The sequence below is a fragment of the Pinus tabuliformis genome, chromosome 2_2, assembly GCF_031772625.1.
Source record: "Pinus tabuliformis cultivar Carrire ecotype Pingquan chromosome 2_2, CPIR1, whole genome shotgun sequence".
Lineage (NCBI taxonomy): Eukaryota > Viridiplantae > Streptophyta > Pinopsida > Pinales > Pinaceae > Pinus > Pinus tabuliformis.
This window is the reverse complement of record NC_142300.1, coordinates 267,813,790-267,836,075: the sequence shown is the minus strand read 5'-3', so window position 1 is coordinate 267,836,075 and position 22,286 is coordinate 267,813,790. Positions and strand designations below refer to the sequence as shown.

The 22,286-nt window shown below is 37.9% G+C and overlaps 1 pseudogene; it reads right to left on the bottom strand.

The window, feature by feature from the left end:
* The window catches only part of LOC149192336 (uncharacterized), a 60,194-nt pseudogene that overhangs the window by 5,912 nt on the left and 31,996 nt on the right, over positions 1 to 22,286 (bottom strand).

Genomic DNA, 22,286 nt, shown 5'->3' with positions numbered 1-22,286 from the left:
CAAGCAAGAAGCATGTCTAACCTCCCTTCTTCCCCTTTCCATTTCATTACTAACACTCCCTCATCAGCTGAGATTCATGGAAGAGATTATGGTTTCATGGTGGTTCTTAATCTTTTAGAAGCCACATTTCTTGTCTAAAAATTCTTTTCATTTTGATCTACTCCCTAAACTAAGTAAGTTTCAAATAAACTTAGTGATTTCCCCCTCATTCACATTTCCCCTATATTAACTCTAACTTTACTATGTAAATCCCCTATATTACCTTTCCCCTACTAGTATTAACACCATGGTGTATAAACCCCAAATTTTGTATAAATATCCCTCCCCTTGGCATTATAGCCATATGTTCTCTAAAAAGGAATCAAAATGACATCTGGTCACTTTGATGAACCTAAACCTACCTCTCTCCCTTCTTTGAAGTCATTCCACTCATTAAACCTTCATTTGCAAAGAAAAACCCTATAAAAACCCCTTCCTACCCATAACCCCTTCGAAATTATGAAAAAACCCAAAAAACCCACTTTGACGCTTAACCAAAGTTGGCGCATATATTTGATTTTTCGAAATATATTGAAAAACATTGAAAAATACCATCTCTGAATCTTTCCCGCTGAGCACGTGTCCCAAAAGAAATATTTGTTTATTCCTCCGCCCGCTTCCGTATCCACCGATCTCATCACCCTCCCGTCCACCGTCGGATCGGACCCATGTGATCCGACGGCCCTCATTGATATCGGAGCGGCCCCCACGCCCGACAATTAGCGCCCGAGAAACTGACGAAGGGTTACGTCAGTCCTCGGCCACGCGTCACCCTCTCAAGGCTCTCGGAGCAGCCTCTGACAAAACCAGGGCCGTATCATAACCGCTCCGAGAAACCGTAACCGCTATGGCACTTAACCGTAACCGCTATGGCACTTACCGCCCGGTTTGCTGGTCCTACGTCATGCCCACGTCAGAACCACGCCGCCATTGCATCAGTACTTTTGTCCGCCTCTGTGCCAACGTGTCTGCCACCGCATCACCCCCGTGGACCAATAGCAGCTCGCCACCTCACCCGATGACGTCATGCTGACGTCATCCGAGCTTGACCCCACCCTATGACGTCATGCTGACGTCATCCGAGAAAAGGCGCCAAATTGCCAAAAGGTCCATATTTTGGCCAAAAATCACGTTTTACATACCTTTTCGCTCATTCGCTATTGTTTCCGCTGCATGATCTTTTACGTCCAAAACTGTGCCACCCTGCTGGAATCGACCTGAAGACCTCCAGAGCACCAATTCTGCCCACATTTACGACCACTGCTCGCTGTTTACCAGGTATTTCTCATCATTTATCCTCCATACGCCTAAATTGTCTGTAAATTACTCAGAAGGCTCAAAGGACACTAAAACTCATCATTTTACCGGCAAATTCCCTCTGCAAAGCCTCTATTTCCAACTGCAAGCTCGAAAACCACCAGCTGAGCCTTGATTTCCCGAGTTCTTATCAAAAACTGTGAACTGCTCGCGCAATCGTGAGACAGTTGGTCAATCCATTAAAAACCTGCCACAAAAGACAGAGCGAGACCAGACATTGGTCTTATTCGTAATTCAAACAGTATTTCAATTGCTGTATGCTCATTTCACCCTCTGGTCCCTGAAATTCACACTTTCATTGCAAGTAATCACCTCTGTGTTGTTCTGCTTACTTCAACCAGTTCACCTGCAAGTCAGAAGCTTAATAAGCCATGGAAACTCCAATTGCACTGAACATCAAGCCTCTCAATACCCCTCATAGGGAGTTAGAATGGAAAGCTCTGGGAGATATGGATTATCAAATGTTAGACTATTTTCCATTAGGCTCCAAATATAATATTCAGATGCTAAATGAGTTGAAAGCCCAGCACCTTAGTGGAGCTGATATCCTAGGCATTTGGGACTCAAACTTGCCCATCTACAACCTCCCCCAGGTAAATCCTATGCCAGAATTGATCCACAGATGCCAGGAGTGTTATGATCCATGCCAAAGAGCTGTCCTCAGCCCCAAAGGCTCAATTCTGTTCCATATCACCCCAGAGAGCATAAATGAGATGCTGCATTTCCACACTGCAAAACCATTGACCCCCCTCTACATGCAGAACTTGATAAAGAAGGGGACTAAGTTGTCAAATGACCAGATCATCAAAATCAACCAGTTGTTTGTACAACCAGGCTCTGAAGCCATCAAAACTCCTCCTATTGGATATGCATACTTAAATGAATTGGGCAGAATGCTAGTGGATTTGATCAGCTATGTCCTAGGGTTCAGGGGAGTGGAGGATGTGGATGATATTATAATGGCAATGCTGTCTATATTCTCTCCTGGAAAGCCTCCAGCTGTACATTATGACTATGCCACATATATTGCAGATAAGATCCATGACCAGCTGATGAATCTGCAAAGGGAAAGACTGTTCAGATACACTTCCTACATTTACCATCTATTCCTGTTTTATCAACCAGGCAGCTTCCCCATTCCCCTGAAGCAAGTTAATGCCCAGGGGAATCCAAGGTCAGTTGTGTTTTGGACCTCTGTTTTTCATTGCACCTCTGTATCACCATACACATACTGTGAGTTCATAGACTTGTTCATTCATCCAGCTATGACATTATTGTATGGTGTTTCTCCTCCAAGGCTAACTGATGACATGAGGAGAATTCTCCATCTAAACAAAACCTACAGCATTGGTAATTGGTACCTTTACCGAGACCACACAGTCATTAGAGTATATGGATGTGAGTTGAAGCCTTATAGGCTGCCAAGGTATGTCCCCATGAGGCTTTTTGCCCTAGAATACTTCAGGCAATTTGGGAATGCTGACTACCTCCACTTCCAAAGTAAGAACAAGAAGGCACAGTTGAAGGTAAGGAGCCAGCTGGGCCCTTTCCTATATAACAAAAAAGAAGAGGGATGGAAAGAGGCAAATAGTATCCTAGAGGCTCTCAAACTGCAAACTAGTTTTGAGTGGATACCCTATGACCCCAATCATTTTGTTTCCCTCAGGAGGATAAGATACAAATTGGGTACCTATTCACATGTGAGGCAGCCTGAGATTGAGCAGTATGCCAATGCATTGAGCTGGGAAGAGGGCACCCTAGAAGAGGAAATTACTAGTGAAGAGCTGCTAGAAAGAGAGGCTAGAAATATTCAAAAAGAAGCTGACTTAGAAACTTGTGGACAGGTCCCCCTCTCTTATCAAAGACAACTTGGAGCAGCTGCCTCATCCTCAACAACACATCAGCGAGCTGCCATGAATACTCCACAGACAGCCAACAAAAGCAAAGAAAAGCAGGTGGAACAGCCACCTCCCATGACAGAAGAGCAAATGGAAACCCTAGTGCAGCAACAAGAAGAGATGGAGCAGCAGGGAGAAGTGCAGCAGCAAGAAGAACAGCAACAACAGGAAGAACAAAGGCAGGAACAGCCTGTCCAGCAAGAGCAAACAGTGGAAGCCCCTAAATCCACTGAACAAACTGTGCCCCCAAGGCAAGAAACTTCAGCTGAGGCATCAATCCTCCAAACTCCACAAAAGGAGGATACAAGCAGGAAAAGGGACAGAGAGACTCCCCTTACAACATTAGCAACTCATGGGGAGAAAAGACAGAGAATTAACCCCTTCTCAGAGGAAGAAATGCCAATAGGACAGTCTTTTGGTATGGTCCCACCCAGCAGGGAAGCATCAGCAAGTTCCTTTCAACAGGAACAGGATAGAGCAATGGGAGGAGAAGTGAGTTCCTCAAATCAACAAAGAGAAGGTGGACCCAGCATTAAACAGCAGTTCATCGACATTAAGAGGAGAAATGAGCCCATCAAGATACAGCTATATAACCATCTGTTAAACATGGCTCCCACCAATCAACAAAGACTCATGTCTGCATATGATGTGCAAGAAGGCAAAATTATCATGAGTCATTTTATGCCAACAGCGGTGCAGCCCCAATCTGCCTCTGACTACTTGAGGACTAACCTGGAAGTCCTTGCCAAGGATATCCACCCAATGGACAAGATAGAACTGCATAAGCAAACGGGTGAGATGGTCTATGCTTCCTTGGCAGACCAAACATTGGATAACTACAGGCTACAAAATAGCCTTAATAATACAGCTGCCCAACTTGAGTTGGAAAGGGCATCATCACAGGCTAAGGACAACAGAATTAGGTCCTTAGAAGATATAATTGTTGAAATTGGGCATGATCCCAAAGATATCAAGGGCATACAAGAGATATTAAAACTGAGGGATGCAGACATGGCAGCCTTGAGGAGAAAGATCAAACTCCCAGCCACAATTCACCCTCAAACAGATGAGGTTGCCCAGCAAAGACATGATCAAGAGGCCACAACCTTGTTGATATCTCTATACAAGCAGCTAATCCAAACTCAGGAAAAGCTGGGAGAATCGGAGGCTGCAAAAGCAGCACTACAGGCAGCCTTGAAACAAAGAGAAGAAGGGCAAACCTCCAAGCCTCCTCCTGAAGTAATCAACCTTGAGGAAGCTGCTCCAACTACTGCCCCTCCTCCTCAGCAAACAGAACCTACAGCACCAACTACATCGACAGCAGCACCAACAACAGAGCAGACTCACAGTCTGGATATGCAGAAGCTTCAAAATGAAATTCAAGTCCTGGAAGCTCAAATGTTAGAGCTTAATCAAGCCAAAGAATCTTTGGCTAAAATAAATGAAAGATATGATAAGAGCAAACAGAATGTGGCTGAGAAGGAAAGAGAGATAAAAGCTCTCAAAAAGAGAATAACTGAGCTTGAGAAAGAGCTCACACTAGATAAGGTAACAGCAGAGCTTAAAACAGTCCTGTGGGCCAATATTGGCCAGTCCATTACTGATCAGTGGCAGTTCATTGAGACCATAGATGAACAGTCAGTACTCATTACAAAAGCAAATAGGGAAATACACAGAGCAAGAGCAAGCCTTGGCAACATGCCTGATGCTGCCAACAGAATGATCAACATATTGAATAACAGGACAAGCTCTCAACTGGCCACCATGGGAATTGCTCACAGGACCGAGACAATCTCAATGGTTAAAAGGGTCCTGACATTAAGAAACCTGGTTGGAACTTTGTAAAGGAGAACCCAAGACATGCAAACCGAAATCAACAAGTTCATGGACAGGTTTCAGGTATTGCAAAACAGAGGCCTCCCCAGCCTACTAAGCAGTGTGGGAAGACTGCTTACCCATGAAAACTATGCTAAAAGGGTCAATGCCTTTGCTGCAAGTCAAATTGCAGGACTGCCCAGCACTTCAGCAGAATCAGGACCAGCATCAGGGCAGACTCTATATAACAGGATGGAAAACCTGTTTTTTATCATGAACGAGATCAATCATCTGTTCGATGTGCCTCCAAATTTCTATAAATATACAGAAGCAGATGAAACCATAGAGGCAATTGTGAAGCACCAATTGCCCACACAGGAAGTCTGGAATAAATTGACACAGATAATATTATCAAGCCAGAACCTGTAATGTTATGTTTTGACCAATTTATAAGTGATCCCACACAGGAAAAATTTTGGTAGATAAGCATACAGAGGAAAGATGAAAGGCTGAGCCAACTCAGCAGAGCTATTCGGTCACCACAGCAGCAAGCACAGTCACAGGTGGCAGGGCCGAGAAAATACAGCGCAGAAAACGTAAAGACACATTTTCCAGCATTAAAGCAAAGCGGTTCAACCGACTCAGTGACCTCCAAAGGTCAAAATATCCTCTGACAGACTTAAAGAGCAGTTATGCTGCATTCAAAGCTGCAATAACTTCTTTTCTACTTTTCTGTACGAAGTAATGAAGATATTTCTCTCTCAGATGACTCAATGCCTGAGATATTTTGTAAAAACATTTCTATAAAGTCCCCTTCGCATGAGTTTGCAAGGGTGGTTGTTGATTTCATTTCTATACTTCTGTTGCTGTATAACTCTCAGAGAAATAATACAAAAGGTGGATGGAATTTCCAAAGCTCTGTGTTCATTGATGCACTGTGGTGGCTGGCTGATTGTTACAGGATTCCTGCATGTTTCATAGCACAATAAGTCTTCTTTTAACCTCTGTGTTATATGTTTTCTAGTCTTTCATGTTTTTTTCATGTTTCTGTGTTTTACTCTTAATGGCAAAGTAAAAGAATAGTTCCAGGATTTAATCACAGATTACCCGGAACTCGATCTAAGCTGTTATAAATGTTTTCTTCCAGATAGAGTAAATAAGGTGTAATTCTTAATTGCTACACTTTCAAGCTATATCTCTCACTGTGATAAATATTTCAGGAATTCAAGTTTGCTCCTGAGGCATCTATCTCTTTCCCACACCCCAGCTTTAGTGGAAAATTCTTAAATGCTTTCCACTGGTTGTTCACATATCACCATCATAATCTAACTTTGTTATATGAAATATTTAATTGGCCCTGTAATTTCAGTAAATCACCTCAAGGTTTCTAAACACTTGTAGCCACAGACTCCATTGCCCAATGAAATAGACTCATCTGCAGATTGCACACTTCAGGTACAGAAAGATATCCCTCAACCAAAGCATAAAACTAAACACCCTCATTTCATAGCTAGCCTAAAATCATTCCAAAACAGAGACAAATTATAAAGAGAGAGCCCTCTCTGATTACAGTGTGGCTAGGCACTGTAATCCAAAGATTGGTTAGTGGTTACCCCGGCCGTATTCCCTTGGGAGTCATAGGGAACAACCTGGGTGTTAACAGGTAGCATCTGAGGCAAGGTAAAGGGCAGAGTGTTCAGGAGTTTACTCAGGAGTTTAGAAAGAAAGCATTGGCACTTGGTATCTCATTGGATACACGTGAAACTTTGTTAAAATACATCGGTAGTTTACATTCATATTTGCAACATACATTATTGATGTTTAATCCTGATGATTTTGATGAAGTGTGTGTTCAGACCATACATATTGAATCAGGTGGCAGACCATTCAACTTTTCATCGCGATCATCCAAAGAGTTGGAAATCAAAGTTTCCAATGACAGTAAACGGAAGAACAATTCGAAGAGAAAGAAATCAGCGATAGCTCAGAAGGAAATACCTACTTGTTCTCATTGCCAAAGAATCGGTCATGATGAATCTAAGTGTTGGAAACTTCATCCAGAACTTAAGCCCAAAAAGTTCTTTAAGGAGAAGGATGAAAAGAAGGCAATTGCAGCATTCCAGCAAGATCTAGGTTCAGATTCAGGTGATGAAAGGAGGATAACTGCTATGGTTATGATAGGTAAAACTTTTGACATTGGTTCAAGTTCGAAAACTACTGCATATTCATCAAACATAAATCCTTTAAATGAGGATAAAAGAGTTGAATTGTTTAACATAAGGATAACTTCTAAGCATACAAAGATAGATACAATGTTTGATAGTGGATCATAGGCCAATCTAATATCTGAATATTTAGTTAAAAGTTTGGGTTTGGAAACATGGAATCATCCAAGACCTTACCCATTAGGATGGCTAAATAAATCAACTCAGATAAAAGTCACCAAACAATGTCAATTAAGATTTTCCATTACAGCTAATTACATTGATGAAGTGGAATTAGATGTGGTTCCAGTAGACATATGTGGAGTTGTCTTAGGAAGTCCTTATCTTTATGATCGTGATGCAGTATTTTACAGGAGAGAGCATAAATATCACCTTAAGAAAGATGGGGTTGAATTTATTGTCAGGGCACATCAAAACAAAAATCACTTGAATTTAGTTGTTGCTAATCAGATGAAGCGATTAATAAGTTCAAATAAAATATTTGTAATCATGTGTGTAAAGGAACAACATAACAATCAACATGATGTTTGTTCAGGTTATGAGTCTCAGCTTAAAGATAGTTTGATCAAAGAGATAGAAACTATTCTAGTTCTATGTAAAACCAAAATATTACTCATAAGTAGGGAATATAACATGAATTACAGTTTGTGCCTAAATCTCCTCTTCCTAATGTCAGAATGAATCAATTTAGTCCAAGTTTGGAAATTAACAGTTATAGGGATGCAGGTCAGTATTGGGGAAAGTCAGTGTTAAATTTCTCTTATATTGTGTCACCATTTCATGTTTCAAACAGTTTGGAAGCCTCTTTTCAAGTGGAGAGGAAACCTATTTGTTTTCATCTCAAAGCCTTTTCTAAAGAAGTGTCAAAGTGTCTAAGGGAAACTTATGCATCAGGGGAAAGTGCTAATCAATGGAAACATCATTTAATGAATAAGGAAAAAGTGATTCAAACAAATCAACAGCTAAATCAATACTTTCAAAATCAAACTAAATTGCAGTAGTTTCCATGTTATAGTTTGATGGGTTTATGGTAGCAAGTTCACTTAGTAATCAGGAATCAGGAAAGTATAGCTGGTTTGATGTCAAAAACATCTTTGATTGTCTTTGTTATTCTGCAAAATAGATTGTTAATACATGTTGATGGTATTGAACAATATCCTGTAGAGACTGTTTTCAAAGATGATTATGAATCACTAACTCATGGTTCTTCATGGAAAGAAATCAATTTCCATGTTCATAACAGGTTGTTTGACCATCGTCGCAAGTTGTTCATACTGCAGATGGATGGAACAGGTCACCGAATCAAAATGTGCCATGGTCAACATCAGGGCCATCACTTTCAGGTGATTGATTGAATGTATTGGTACATTATTAGGACAAGGTGGAAAATGAGGGAGCTCTACCCTCATCGACTATTTGTTTAGTCAAAATTTTGTGGCCCAAAAGATTTCAAGTGGAGAGAATTGATCCAAGAGGATCTCGTCAGATCAGTTGCACAGGTTCATTGTCAGTGTTCAGTTTCGTCGTCAGCATTCAGTGTCGTCAATTTTGACAGTGTTGATTATGGTTCAAGTTGTCCATGTGATGTTAATGGTTTCCATGGTGATGGTATTGTATCTGGTTGTCGAAAAATCTTCATCGGCAGTTCCGCCAGGGTTGATCATCGACATGGGTGTGTCGTCCGTTGTAGGGGTTCGATATGGATTGCCAACAAAGTTTTGTTGTCGCAAATGTATCTTTTGTCGACGATATGTATGTGGGTGAATGTCGCTTTGTGATATTTGGTGGTAAATGGGTTTTTATATATTTGATGTAAAGTCCTAATGTAAAACCCTAAACCTAGAATCTAATGCAAACATTCAAAATGCATTAAAAACATTAAAACGCATGTATCAACATTGTATCAAACTATGACAATAAAAACCTAAGTCTTAAACCTTTTAACCTAAACCCTAACCTATGTCTACACCATTACCTAGTCCTAAACTCTATTGGACATGTTACTATGACATAAAACCTAACAAAACTACATTTTAGAACCCTCGATCTATTGTAAATACAATAAAACATTACAAACTACCATATCACTCAGATAACCGCGGGGCTAAACCGCGCGGGGACCATCTCCATGTGAGCAAGTAAGCGGGTATGTTAACAGACGTGTTTGGAAACCGCGGAGTTAACCGCGGTGAGGAATGTTAGCCATGTGAATGGTTAATGGTTAGCCATTGGGTTAGCACTGGGAGTTAACCACTCAGAACAAGCCTAAACCGTAGTCGCGTCAGACACTGTTGACATGTGAATAGTTTGTGGTAACCACCGGAGTAATGGTAGCCGGAACCGCCAGGGAAGACTGTGGAGGTGGCAGTTGGGGGTTAGACCGTGGCCTATTCACATGGGCGGTCAACCTCCTCCGCCCGGTCAGTAAGCCGCCAATGGCTATGACTTTATTATAAAGTCTGTTTATGGGTTTTGTTAAGTTTTTTTGCTATTATTAATATAACTACCATGCAACCCTATCCTAAGAAGTCAAGACATGAATGGACCGAGTATCAACCTAACCAAATCAAGCCTATTCATGCTTATCTTAGTCATGGGAACCTCGAATGTACCTGCAGGGCTATAAGAGGCAGTTTTTGCTCATTGAAGTAGAGAGAGTGATTTTGGTTTTTGTATGCAGATTTTCGAGGTTAGAGGCTGTTTTTGTTTTTAGTGTAATAGGGGCATCCGAAGTCAGAATTGGGAACCGTGATAGGCATTGGAAATCTTGTTCAAAGAGCTATCCTTTGATAGTGACTAGAAGTGCTTGCATGCACATTCAGTTTGGTCAAATCTCTGTGTAATCGACCTCTTCTATTTCAATCCTAATAAATCAGTCGCCCATCTTGAAAGCGGACCCGGAGACGTAGTCCATCAGGAACAAACTCCGTAATCAATATTTTTGTCTAGTATTGCTATGTTTTAGCTATTTTCACTTCTGTTTTGCATCGTACTTATGTTTTATCAGTTGTCATAAAGTATTTCTTCCCAAGCATTTCTCTCAATTTCCGCACTTTCAGTTAACAATCAATTCAATAATGGCCATTCAATTCTACATCAGTTTTAACTTATGATCATTTCAGATCACCCTCCTAGTTGCAAAGTGATTTCAGTTTTGATTTTGGTTAAAATGCTCCTATTTTTTAATTATAACTTCCTGGTTGCAAAACCGATTTGCGATTTAATCAAAACGACCCGCTTGTTTATTTAATTTTATTTGAGAAATATTAGTCTTGATTTATGATATACTTATCCATGACTTATCTTTCCAAGTATACAAAAATCTCAACAACCAAGAAGAGATAACTACGCAGAGGAAAAGTCAGATTCGTTCCTTAAAATTTGCAAAAAGCGAGGATATTTAGATCGAAAGTCAGGGATAATAAGCCAAAAATGGAAAACTGTTTTTATTTTTCATGATTCAAGGAACTTCATTTAAATTTTTCAACATTGTGTGCAAACCTATTATTTTTAAACAATTTGTATTATTATTTAAGCAGACATGATGGATCGATTCAAGGATCCAGAATTTGACAGAGAAATCCTAAGGAAGAATTCGCATTTCTATATTTCTTCTTGAATATTTGTTTGAATAAAATTTTCAGATCGTGGCCTCTTTTATTTTTGCAAAAAATCTTGAGTGTTGTTGCATTTATGTATTACATTAAAGCGTTGGAGCAAAGGAGAAAGGGCCGAGACTACTAATTTCTTGAAAGCAAGTGTTTTTGGATACGGGTATTTCTATCAGTATTTTAAAGTGATTCTGTTTTCTTTTATTATTTGCAGTTTCTCTCTGTTTTGTGTTATATGCATTTCTATAAAATAGTGTTAGCGTAAATTCATTTCTGAATATGTTTAAGTGCTGCAATATTTTAATGGCATGTATCAAAAATAGTTAAAAATATTTTGATTGTGATATAAGCTTATCATAGTTCTTTTAATTAATTTCTTAATTAAAAGAATTAATTTAAATCGTTTTTTAATTATGAAGTAAATGATTAATTTCTTACTCATCTACTAAGGAAAATTATTCTAGATTACAATCAAACTGTTAAGAAATAACCCGGGTAATAAGTAGATTATTTTCATATGTTTTATCTTTTATTCATAAACCATTCCAAATCCATCTTTTCCATCCCATTATGTCACATTATATCTAGTCAGAGCCACAACCCAAACGGAAAAGGAGTTGTTTAAGGTCCGGACCAGGTGGTTATCCCCCATGTTGGTGTAGTGAATTTCGAGGCATCAACATTTTGGCGCTAGAAGGAGGGCCACGACTATGAATGGCAAAGAGAACTCAATCTAAAATAACAAGCCATTCCAAGAGTCACTCCCCCTCAAGATCACCTCCAACTTCTCGATCCTCATCTAAAACTCCTACTTCTAGATCAGAAGTTGAGCAGTCACTCCCAAAATCTCCTAGAACATTACCCCCATCAACTGATTCATCTTCTTCACATCAGGAATCAGAGGTTGAAACTTTAATTGAAAAATTAGAAAGTATTTCTATCTCCGGTAAAAAAACCTCAATGATTAGAAACATCTGAAGGTAGTGTATCTTCATCTTTTCAGCCCACTCGAATTCTAACTCGTTCTCAAAGTGAGAAGCTTGGGGTTCCTCCATTTGAATTTCCTCTTCCTACTTTTCGAAAGAAAACTAAGAAATCTGAGTCACAGACATCAACTAGCGAGATTTTTTCAAATTCCCTCCACAAACACCTTCATTCCCACTTCTTCTTCTCAAAGTACTGGTGCTAGCACTCAACCTACCTCTACTTCCACTCAAACTCCCACTCAAACTCTAATAATGGCAGGACAACAACCAACCAGACCATGGGCTAATCCTAGTGTTGTGCAAATGCCAGCACCTCTCCATGCTCTACCTAAACATCTTGAAAGATGGCTACCAAAATTCAATCCTGATGATGGATTTCCTGCTGAGGAACATCTCCATAATTATATGTTAGCTATCAATCTTAATGGAGTATCTGAAGAAGATTGTGTAGTAAGATTATTTCCCTACACTCTTCAAGGATCAGCAAGATCCTGGTACTTTTCATTGCCAGTCAGATCCATTACTAGCTGGGATATATTTGAAGAACAATTCTTAACCAAGTTTGGTGATGATCGCACTACTGCCACTTTGATTAATGATCTCTCCAATCTTAAAGCAAGTCCCAGTGAAAAAATCAAGGATTTTAATTCTAGATTTAATAAAATCTTAAATAAAATCACAGATACATCTAAACCTGGTGTTGATGTACATAATGAGTGGTATATATTTTCCTTACCTTCAAATATCACATTTTATGTCGATAGGCCTAATGTTATGAAACCAGCTCAAGAAAAGATAGAACAGATAGATCAACGCCTTAGAATTTAGCCTCTTCGAGGGGGCAACCTCCTTTACATTACATAAATGAACAATTCTTGGATGATTCAAATGACAAAACCTCCTTTCTATATATAGGAATCTAAGGAGTCACAATATAACCCATCCTACCTAACAATAATAATATAAAGCCACAAAAATAACAATAGAGGGATTCTATGGGGCACAGTAATAACAATATGGGGATAATAGGGGCACAACAATATTAATAAGGGGTGCAACTACAATATTAATGGGGTAATCACTAGTATTATAGGGACCCAACATGCCCCTCTCCTTCAAAAAAGTGTTGTCCTCAACGCTTGAGTAGTTCTGGATGCTTCTGTATAAAATTCTCATCCTCCCATGTGGAATCTTCAACAAATAAGTTCTTCCACTTGATAAGATACTCCAAAATTGATCGATTTCGTAGCTGTCGAGTTCTTGTTTCTGTGACTACTTCCGGTTCCAATATAATTTCTCCTTCCTCGTCAAGTTCTAGAAATATTGTTTGAACTGGGAGCTTGTCGCCTATAACCTTCTTTAAACATGAAACATGGAAAACTGGGTGCAATCGAGAAGCTGCAAGAAGCTCCAATTTGTATGCCATAGTACCAATCTTTTGCAACACCTTGTATGGACCATAATACTTTGGTGATAATTTATTATCCTTCTTAGCTTGCTTGAGGGACATTTGCATATATGGTTGTAGCCATAGGAATACCCAATCACCTACATCAAAACTTCTTTCGATGTGATGCTGATCTTCCTGTTGTTTCATTCTATTCTGTGGCAACACAAGGTTATTCTTTAAGAGTTGGAGGACTTGTTGTTGATGTTCGATGTGATGTTCCACTGCTTGAACCTTAGAATTTTCTCTTAAATATGATATGATGGATGGTGACTGATATCCATAAAGTGCCATAAATGGGGTCATTTTTGTTGTTGTATGGAAGGAAGTGTTACACCACCATTCAGCTAGAGGCAACCATTTGACCCATTGTGTCTGTTTATCAGATACAAAGCAACGAAGATATCCTTCCAAACATTTGTTTACTATCTCAGTTTGCCCATTAGATTGAGGATGATAAGATGAGCTATGAGCTAACTGAGTACCAAGACAAGAAAATAATTCTGTCCAAAAATTTCCAGTGAAAATGGGATCTCTCTCACTTACAGTAATCTTTGGGTTTCCATGTAGCTTTTGAATTGTTTCCATAAATGCAGTAGATATTGTACTGGCTTTAAATGGATGTGATAATGCACAAAAGTGTGCATACTTGGTAAGTCTGTCAACTACCACCATGATGACACTCTTTCCCTCAGAATTGGGTAAACCTGTGATAAAATCCATTGAAACCTCCTCCCAACATTGGCTTGGAATGGATAAAGGTTGTAATAGACCCGGGGTCTTAATTGTTTCAACCTTATTTTGTTGGCAAACCAAACATTCCGCCACAAATTTGAATATCTGATTTAAGGCCATCCCAAAAAAATTCCTTCTTAACCCTGTGGTAAGTTTTTAAAAATCCTGAGTGCCCTCCTAAGGGAGAAGTGTGCAATTCCATAAGAATATTTTGTTTTAGTTGGGAATTCTTACAGAGGTATAAGCGATCTTTGTACCATAAAGAATCATTTTGCCAGCTAAATGTATCAGACGTACTGGAATCTTGTTGTAACTTTCGAATAAGTGCCCACACTTCTTCATCATTCTTCCATTCCTCTCTTGCTTCATTTATCCAATCTGGTTGGATAATAGAAATGGCGCACAAAAATGCTTCCACATCCTCATCCTTTCTTGAGAGTGCATCTGCCACCACATTTTGCTTCCCTTTTTTGTAGATGATTTCAAAGTCATAACCCAACATCTTTGTGACCCACTTTTGTTGCTCTTCAGAGGATAATCTTTGTTCTAAAAAGTATTTAAGGCTATCATGATCTGTTTTTACCTTGAAGTGTCTTCCCATTAGGTAGGGTCGCCATTTCTTAAGTGCATGGAGTATTGCCAACATTTCCTTCTCATAAATAGCTTTGTGTAAAAACTTTCCCTTGATTGGACGACTTTCAAAAGCAATGGGTCTTTCATCTTGCATTAAAACAGCACCAATTCCATTTCCTGAAGCATCACATTCCACAATAAAGGTTTTTGTGAAGTCTGGTGTAGCTAAGACCGGTGCTTGGCACATTGCCTCTTTAAGATGTTCAAAGGCCTTTGTTGCTTCTGGAGTCCATGAAAATGCATCTTTCTTCAATAATGTTGTTAGAGGTGCTGCTATTCTCCCATAATTCTTAACAAACTTGCGATAATACCCTGTCAACCCAAGAAATCCTCGCAGATGCTTTATGGATGTAGGGATTTTCCATTCCTTAATGGCTTTAATTTTGTAGGGTCTACCTTAACTCCTTCATGAGATACAATATGACCCAGATATTCCACCTCTTGTACTCCAAAGAAACATTTGGATCTTTTTGCATATAATTGTTTCTCCTCCAATAGTTGTAGCACCCTGTCAACATGTTCAACATGATCCTTCCAAGACTTGCTGTAGATTAGTATATCATCAAAAAATACTAACACAAATTTTCTAAGGAATGGTTTGAAAATGGAATTCATCAAACCTTGAAATGTTGAAGGTGCATTGGTAAGGCCAAAAGGCATGACCAAAAATTCATAATGACCCTCATGAGTTCTAAATGCTATTTTCAAAATGTCTTCAGTCTTCATTCTGATTTGATGATATCCTGAACGAAGATCCAACTTGGTGAAGTAAATTGATCCATGCAATTCATCCAGTAATTCATCAATGACAGGAATGGGAAACTTATCTTTAATAGTGAGCTTGTTGAGCTCCCTATAATCCGGACACATGCGCCATGATCCATCCTTCTTGTGCACCAATACTACTGGAGCAGAGAAAGAACTTTGACTTGGTTGAATTATACCAGCCTCTAGCATTTCTGCAACCATACGTTCAATTTCACTCTTTTGGGCATAGGGATATCTGTACGGCCTGATGTTTGGAGGAACACTTCCTGGAATCAGATGAATAGCATGATCATGATCATGAATAGGTGGGAGACCTTTGGGAGTCTCAAATACCTTGGAATGATTGTCCAATACTTTTTGGAGATCTGGAGAAATAGATGATTCCAATGTGGAAACATCTAGCGAACATAATTGTGCAATTACACCCTTTGTTCCTTTTTTAGAAGCTTTGTCATACCGTTAGAGCTGATTATCTTTCTTGGTTTCCCTGCAATACCCCTTAATTCAACTTCCTTTCCTTCCATAGAAAATTTCATGAAAAGTTCTTGAAAATTAAAAGCTATTGTACCCAACGATTGTAGCCATTGGACTCCTAGTACAACATCAGCACCTCCCATTGGAATGGAAAGCATTGGGCTAGTCAATACATATTCTCCCATGGATAGCTTGATATTATGGCACTTTCCAGAGCAATTTATTGTTCCTCCATTTGCAACCATCACTTGACACTCTGGTGCTGGATATAGGAAGCAATTCAATTCTTTTGCTACCTTACAATGAATAAAATTGTGGGTACTTCCTGAATCAATCAACACTATTACCTTTTTCTTCTTGATTTGTCCTTCTATCTTGATGGTTTGAGGAGTGGTAATTCCAGCCAATGCATTACAAGATATGGTCGGATTCATTTCTTCTTTATCTAGGCTTTGTTCTTGGAGTATATCCTCTTCTTTTGACCTTTCTTGCTCCTTTTCTTCTTCCTCTTCACAATCTATGTAGAATAATTTCTTCTCAGCACACTTATGACCTTTAGTGTATTTTCTATCACAACTGTAACAAAGCCCTTTTGCTCTTTTTTCTTCCAATTGTTGTGGTGTCAACCTTATAGGTTGTGGAAGACTAGGGGCAACAACACTTCCATCTTTATAGTTGTGAGTGGTATGCTTCTTGGTTGCCATAATTTTGCTTTCCATTTTTCTTGCTAACCTGAATGCCTTCTCTAATGAATCAGGTTCCCAAAGGCGAACATCATGTTGGATATTATCCTTTAAAGACCCTATGAACACATCAATCCTATGCTCCTCTGGAATATTTTTTACCCTTATGTTCAATTTTTGGAACTCCTCAATGTGCTCCATTATTGAACCCTTTTGTTTGAGACTTATCAATTGGCTAAAAAAAGTGTTGCTTTTTGTATCCTCATAATGTGCTATCAATTCTTCCGTAAAAATTGCCCGTGATAATTTTTTTACGAGAGCAAAGCCATTGATACCATACAAACTGATTTGGTTCCAAATATAAAGTTGCAATACGTACCTTTTGTGTGTTTTGCACATTATTGAGATCGAAAAATTGCTCCATCTGTAATATCCATGTTGCGGGATCCTTGCCATCAAACTTCCTCATATCGATTTTTGGAATATGGTGGGTCTTCGATCCCACATTAGAGTCTATGAATCATGATTAACATTTCTTTTGTTCGCATCATGAGTTTCCTTTACAACCTTTTCACCATTAGTAAGTATTTCTTGTAGAAAATTTGTCAAATCTGTCTTCAAATCTGCCATGTCTCTCTTCAAATCATCCATCTTAGCTTCCATGCCCTTTATCTTAGATTCCACGCCATTTATCTTAGCTTCTGTTAGCTTTTGTGAGAGTGACATTTGTTGCACTTGTTCTTGTAATTTTGATATATCATGTAGCATTTCTTCCTCTTCTTCATGAGTCATGCTAGAGCTTTTAGGTTGCTTACTAGGTGTTTGCATTTTCTTTCCTTGGGGCATCTGTTACCGATAATAATGCTCTACTATGCCCTTTGAATTCCTTCAAAATAAATTTTCAAACCAATCTTAAGCAAAAATTTAAAAGAATCTACACACCTTTTTTCACTTTGTAGGAGCTCGATATTGCCTCTGATGTATCTCTGTAATTTTGGATCATCCAATTCTGAAATTGTGACCTGTAGTAGCCCTCTGTGTCCTCTTTCCAATGCCACCAGTCTGATCCCAATTGGATTCTCCAAGGAAGAGTTATGTCAAATCTCCCACAGTGACCTAATTATATACCAGTTTAGTAGAGCGAACTTGTACGACGTGCCACGTGTCCTGTTTCGACCTTTGGCTCTGAAAAATATATACAAGAAACTACAGTCCGTCCTCTTTCTGTACCTTCTTACGAAATTTCAATCCGATGCTCAGAGAGAAAGTTATGACGATTTTCCCCAGGTCACCTGTTTGGAATGTAATTCAGGAGTCTGCAAAAAGACCAACTTCCTCAGATCATATCTCCGCAAATATAGTGCGAAAAGATTTGAAATTCAGACCTGAGATTCAGTGCGATTTCTTCTCAAATGGGTTTTTTTTTCAGCTTCTGAAACATCGCAGAAAAATTTTTATAGCGAAAATGCCACGATGACCTGTTTGGAGCAGCGAAACCCTAGAATCCAAAGCTTTGATACCAAATGTTATGAAACCAGCTCAAGAAAAGATAGAAAAGATAGATCAACACCTTAGAATTCAGCCTCTTCGAGGGGGCAACCTCCTTTACATTACATAAATGAACAATTCTTGGATGATTCAAATGACAAAACCTCCTTTCTATATATAGGAGTCTAAGGATCACAATATAACCCAGCCGACCTAACAATAATAATATAAAGCCACAAAAATAACAATAGAGGGATTCTATGGGGCACAGTAATAACAATATGGGGATAATAGGGGCACAAAAATATTAATAAGGGATGAAACTACAATATTAATGGGGTAATCACTAGTATTATAGGGACCCAACAGCTAATAAATGACTCTAGCTGAAAACATGAAAGAAGCATTAGCAGTTGAGAAAAGGATAATTGCTTTAGAAAAGAAAACTGCATCAGATGAAGGAAAAGCCAAAAGGGTTTCATTTAAAGATGAATAAAAAAAGAAAACTCCTAAAGATCCCTTTGATCTTGAAGGATTACAAAAAGTCCTAAAAAATATGTCTAACGAGATGGTAGAAATTAAAAAACAAGTAGCTAAATCTTCTTCCAAGAAACCATTTAGACCATTCAGAAGAAATCAGCCAACTAATCCTCAACCTCCAAACACCATATCAAATGCTGAAACTGATGATGAGGATGAGGATGAAGCAACATTTTCTGCTGACGAATTCCAAGATGAACAAACTGTTGAGTTAAACGGAATGTGGGATTTCATTCTTCTTATATCTGATAGTGAAAATGAACATGAAGCACTACCTGTTAGCATAAGAAGTAAAGGTCTAGTTGATCCTATAGAACCAATTCAAAAACATAAACCTTCAACTCCTCTTGCTAAAGATAAATTTGTTAATAAAAATCCACTTCCATATCTAATCAAGTGATTCCCTCTTCATCTAATTCACCATCTCCACCCAAAGCCTTAGTAGTTTCGGATAATATTGAGTATAACATGAAAAATGTAAAAGAAAATATCTCCCTCTATGAACTCCTTAAACTCAAACAACAGCAGAAGCTTTTACTGAAAGAATTGAATGCAGTGCCTTCTTCTCCTCTCCTTGTTGTTGTAATATCCAAGGTTGCAAATGGGATGGGTAAACCTCCTATTAATTCACTATTTGATTCCTCTGATTCTATTTTTATAGGTGATAGGTCTAATTCTCATACCATTCCTTTTATGTTGACTTTTGAGATATTCAATATGTACATAACTGCTTGGTAGATTCAGGGGCTTCTTCAAACATTATGCCATATTCAGTTTGTTTAAAATTGAACATGTCTCCTCAAAAATCTACAATTCATATTGTGTAACTTGATAGGACAAAAGTTGAAGTCATAGGAGAAATGAATTTAGTCCTCATTCAATTATCTTCAAATCCTAAAGTTTGTCAAATAATTGATATACTAGTTGTCGACATTCCAGATTTCTATGGTTTGATTCTTAGTAGGGATTGGTCAGAAAAACTACATGGTTATTTTTCCACTGATTGGTCTCACTTATGGCTTCCTTACAATGGTAAGCCAAATCAAATTAAAATCAACCGAAAAAGAACACATGAAAAATTCGATAACAGATTTTGAGGGTGAAAATGAGCCAGTAGCATTTAATAATAACATCCTTGGAAATTACTCTATTGAATCATTTTTTGGGAATTTCAATGCACAAATGTCACATTTTCTGAATAATTCAGTAACTTCCCAAATTGAAAAAAATTTGCAAACAAATTTTTCGAGATGTGTAAATATGTTAGAAAAAACATTGGTTAACTCTTCGTTTTGGAAATTGTATTTTGATGGATCAAAGTCAAGTGATGGTGCAGGAGCATGTTGCATATTGATTAGTCCTGAAGGTGAGAAGACAATGCTAACTTGTAGGTTAGAATTCGAATGCACAAACAATATTGCAGAATACGAAGCAATGGTCCAAGGTATGTGCAAAGCAATAGGCCTTAACATTAAATGCCTTCAAGTTTTTGGAGATTCAAAAATTGTAATTAAACAAGTAAGAAACACTATGCATTGCATTTTTGGACACTTTAAACATTATCAATCTTTATTTCAATCTCTCACTTCACATTTTTTAGCTTTTAACATTTATTCTTTTCCCAGGATTCAGAATGCTAGTGCTAACCTTCTCGCAAATGTTGCATCAAAACTAACTCCATCAAAAGATTACAACCCAGATAGATTTTCTATAGAGTTAATTTTTAGACCATCCATTCCTAATAATATCACCAACTGGCGGGTATTCGATGATGATGAAGACATCTTAAACTTCTTAACTTCAGAAAAATCATATGATAACCAAATAATTGATGAAGATGAACACGAAAATCAATTAAAAAAGAAAATCAACGATAATCCCATACCAAAATATGTAGTTAAACTTGAGGATATTTACGATTTAAAAGATAAATTCAAAAAGGTTACTAATTCAAAACTTCAAAGTTCGACTTTAAGATTTGAATTAATAAGCCTTGGAATAGATCTTAAACCTTAGAACATTAACTTAGGACTTGGTCTCTCATCTGACGAAATATTATCCTTCATCCATTTGTTAAAGAAATATAAGGATATATTTGCTTGGAGTTACAAAGATCTCAAAACATTTGACACTTCCATCATTCAACACACAATTCCGATGACATCTAATGATAAACCTGTCCAACAAAAATTAAGGAAAATTCATCCGAACTTAGAAATTCAAATCAAAATGAAATTGAATAAACTCCTTAAGGCCAAAATCATTTTTCCTGTTAGGCATTCAAAGTGGGTTTCCAACTTAGTGCCTGTTAGGAAGAAAAACAATGATATCTGAATTTGTATAGATTTTAGAAACCTCAATAAGGCCAGTCAAAAGGATAATTTCCCATTGCCTACTATGGAACAAATTTTGCAATCAGTTACAGGTTCAGAACTTATGTCTTTCCTTGATGGATTTTCAGGATACAATCATATCATGTTCACCCAGATGATAGGCTTAAGACTACTTTCAGAACTAAATGGGGAAGTTACACCCAAAAAAATTCCATTCGGGTTAATAAATGTAGGGGAAAATTTCCAAAGGGCTATGGATATAGATTTCAAAGGTCTGTTAAACAAAACAGTTGTTGTTTACTTAGATGACATTACTGTTTATTCTAAGAAAAGAAATAACCATTTACATGACTTAAAACAAATCTTTGAACGTTGTAGAAAATATGGGATTTCATTAAATCTGAAAAAGTCTTTCTTCGCTCTTAGTGAAGGAAAACTTTTAGGATTCATTGTATCCAAAGATGGAATTTTTATTGACCTTGCTAGAATAAAAGAAATTTCAAAAATTCCTCTCCCACATAATAAAAAATCCATGCAATATTTTTTCGAACAGATCAATTTCGTTAAAATATTTGTCCCTAATTTTTCACAAATCGTTCTACCATTACAACAAATGATCAAGAAAAATTCAACCTTTAAGTGGGGTCATAATGCAAGACAATATTTCGACTCAATCAAACAAGCAATCATTAATGCTTCCTCTCTAAGTACTCCAAATTTCTATGATCATTTCATCTTGTATACTTTCGCTTCTTCAACATCTTATTTTGTCGTCTTAACACAAATTAACGATCAAAAAATCGAAACACCTATCTCTTTTTTAGTTAAAATTTTCAAGGTGTTGAACTGGATTACTCAGAGGTAGAGAAACAAGAATTTGTTGTTTATAAATCTATAAAGCATTTTAGACCTTTTCTCTTAAAAACACATACGAAAGTGATAGTCCCATTCCCAGCAATGAGACAATTACTTATGCAAAAAGAGTTAGGAGAAAAGAGAGCAAATTGGGTAACAGCTCTGCAGGAATATGATATTGAAATAAAACCAGCCAAAATCGTCAGAGGACAATGTTCCTGTAAATTGCTTACAAGAGCATCCAACATGCCCGTTGATGTGGATATAGGTAAAAATAAACACGTATCTGAGGTAAGCCTTATTGATACTGATTCCCAATACGTTGATCTAATTTTATATTAAAAAATGGATATGCTCCTCATGAAACTCAATCATAAATATAATATCTTTATGGTTGAAAGCAAATGGAGATTGTGATAATGTGTTATTCAGAAGAAAC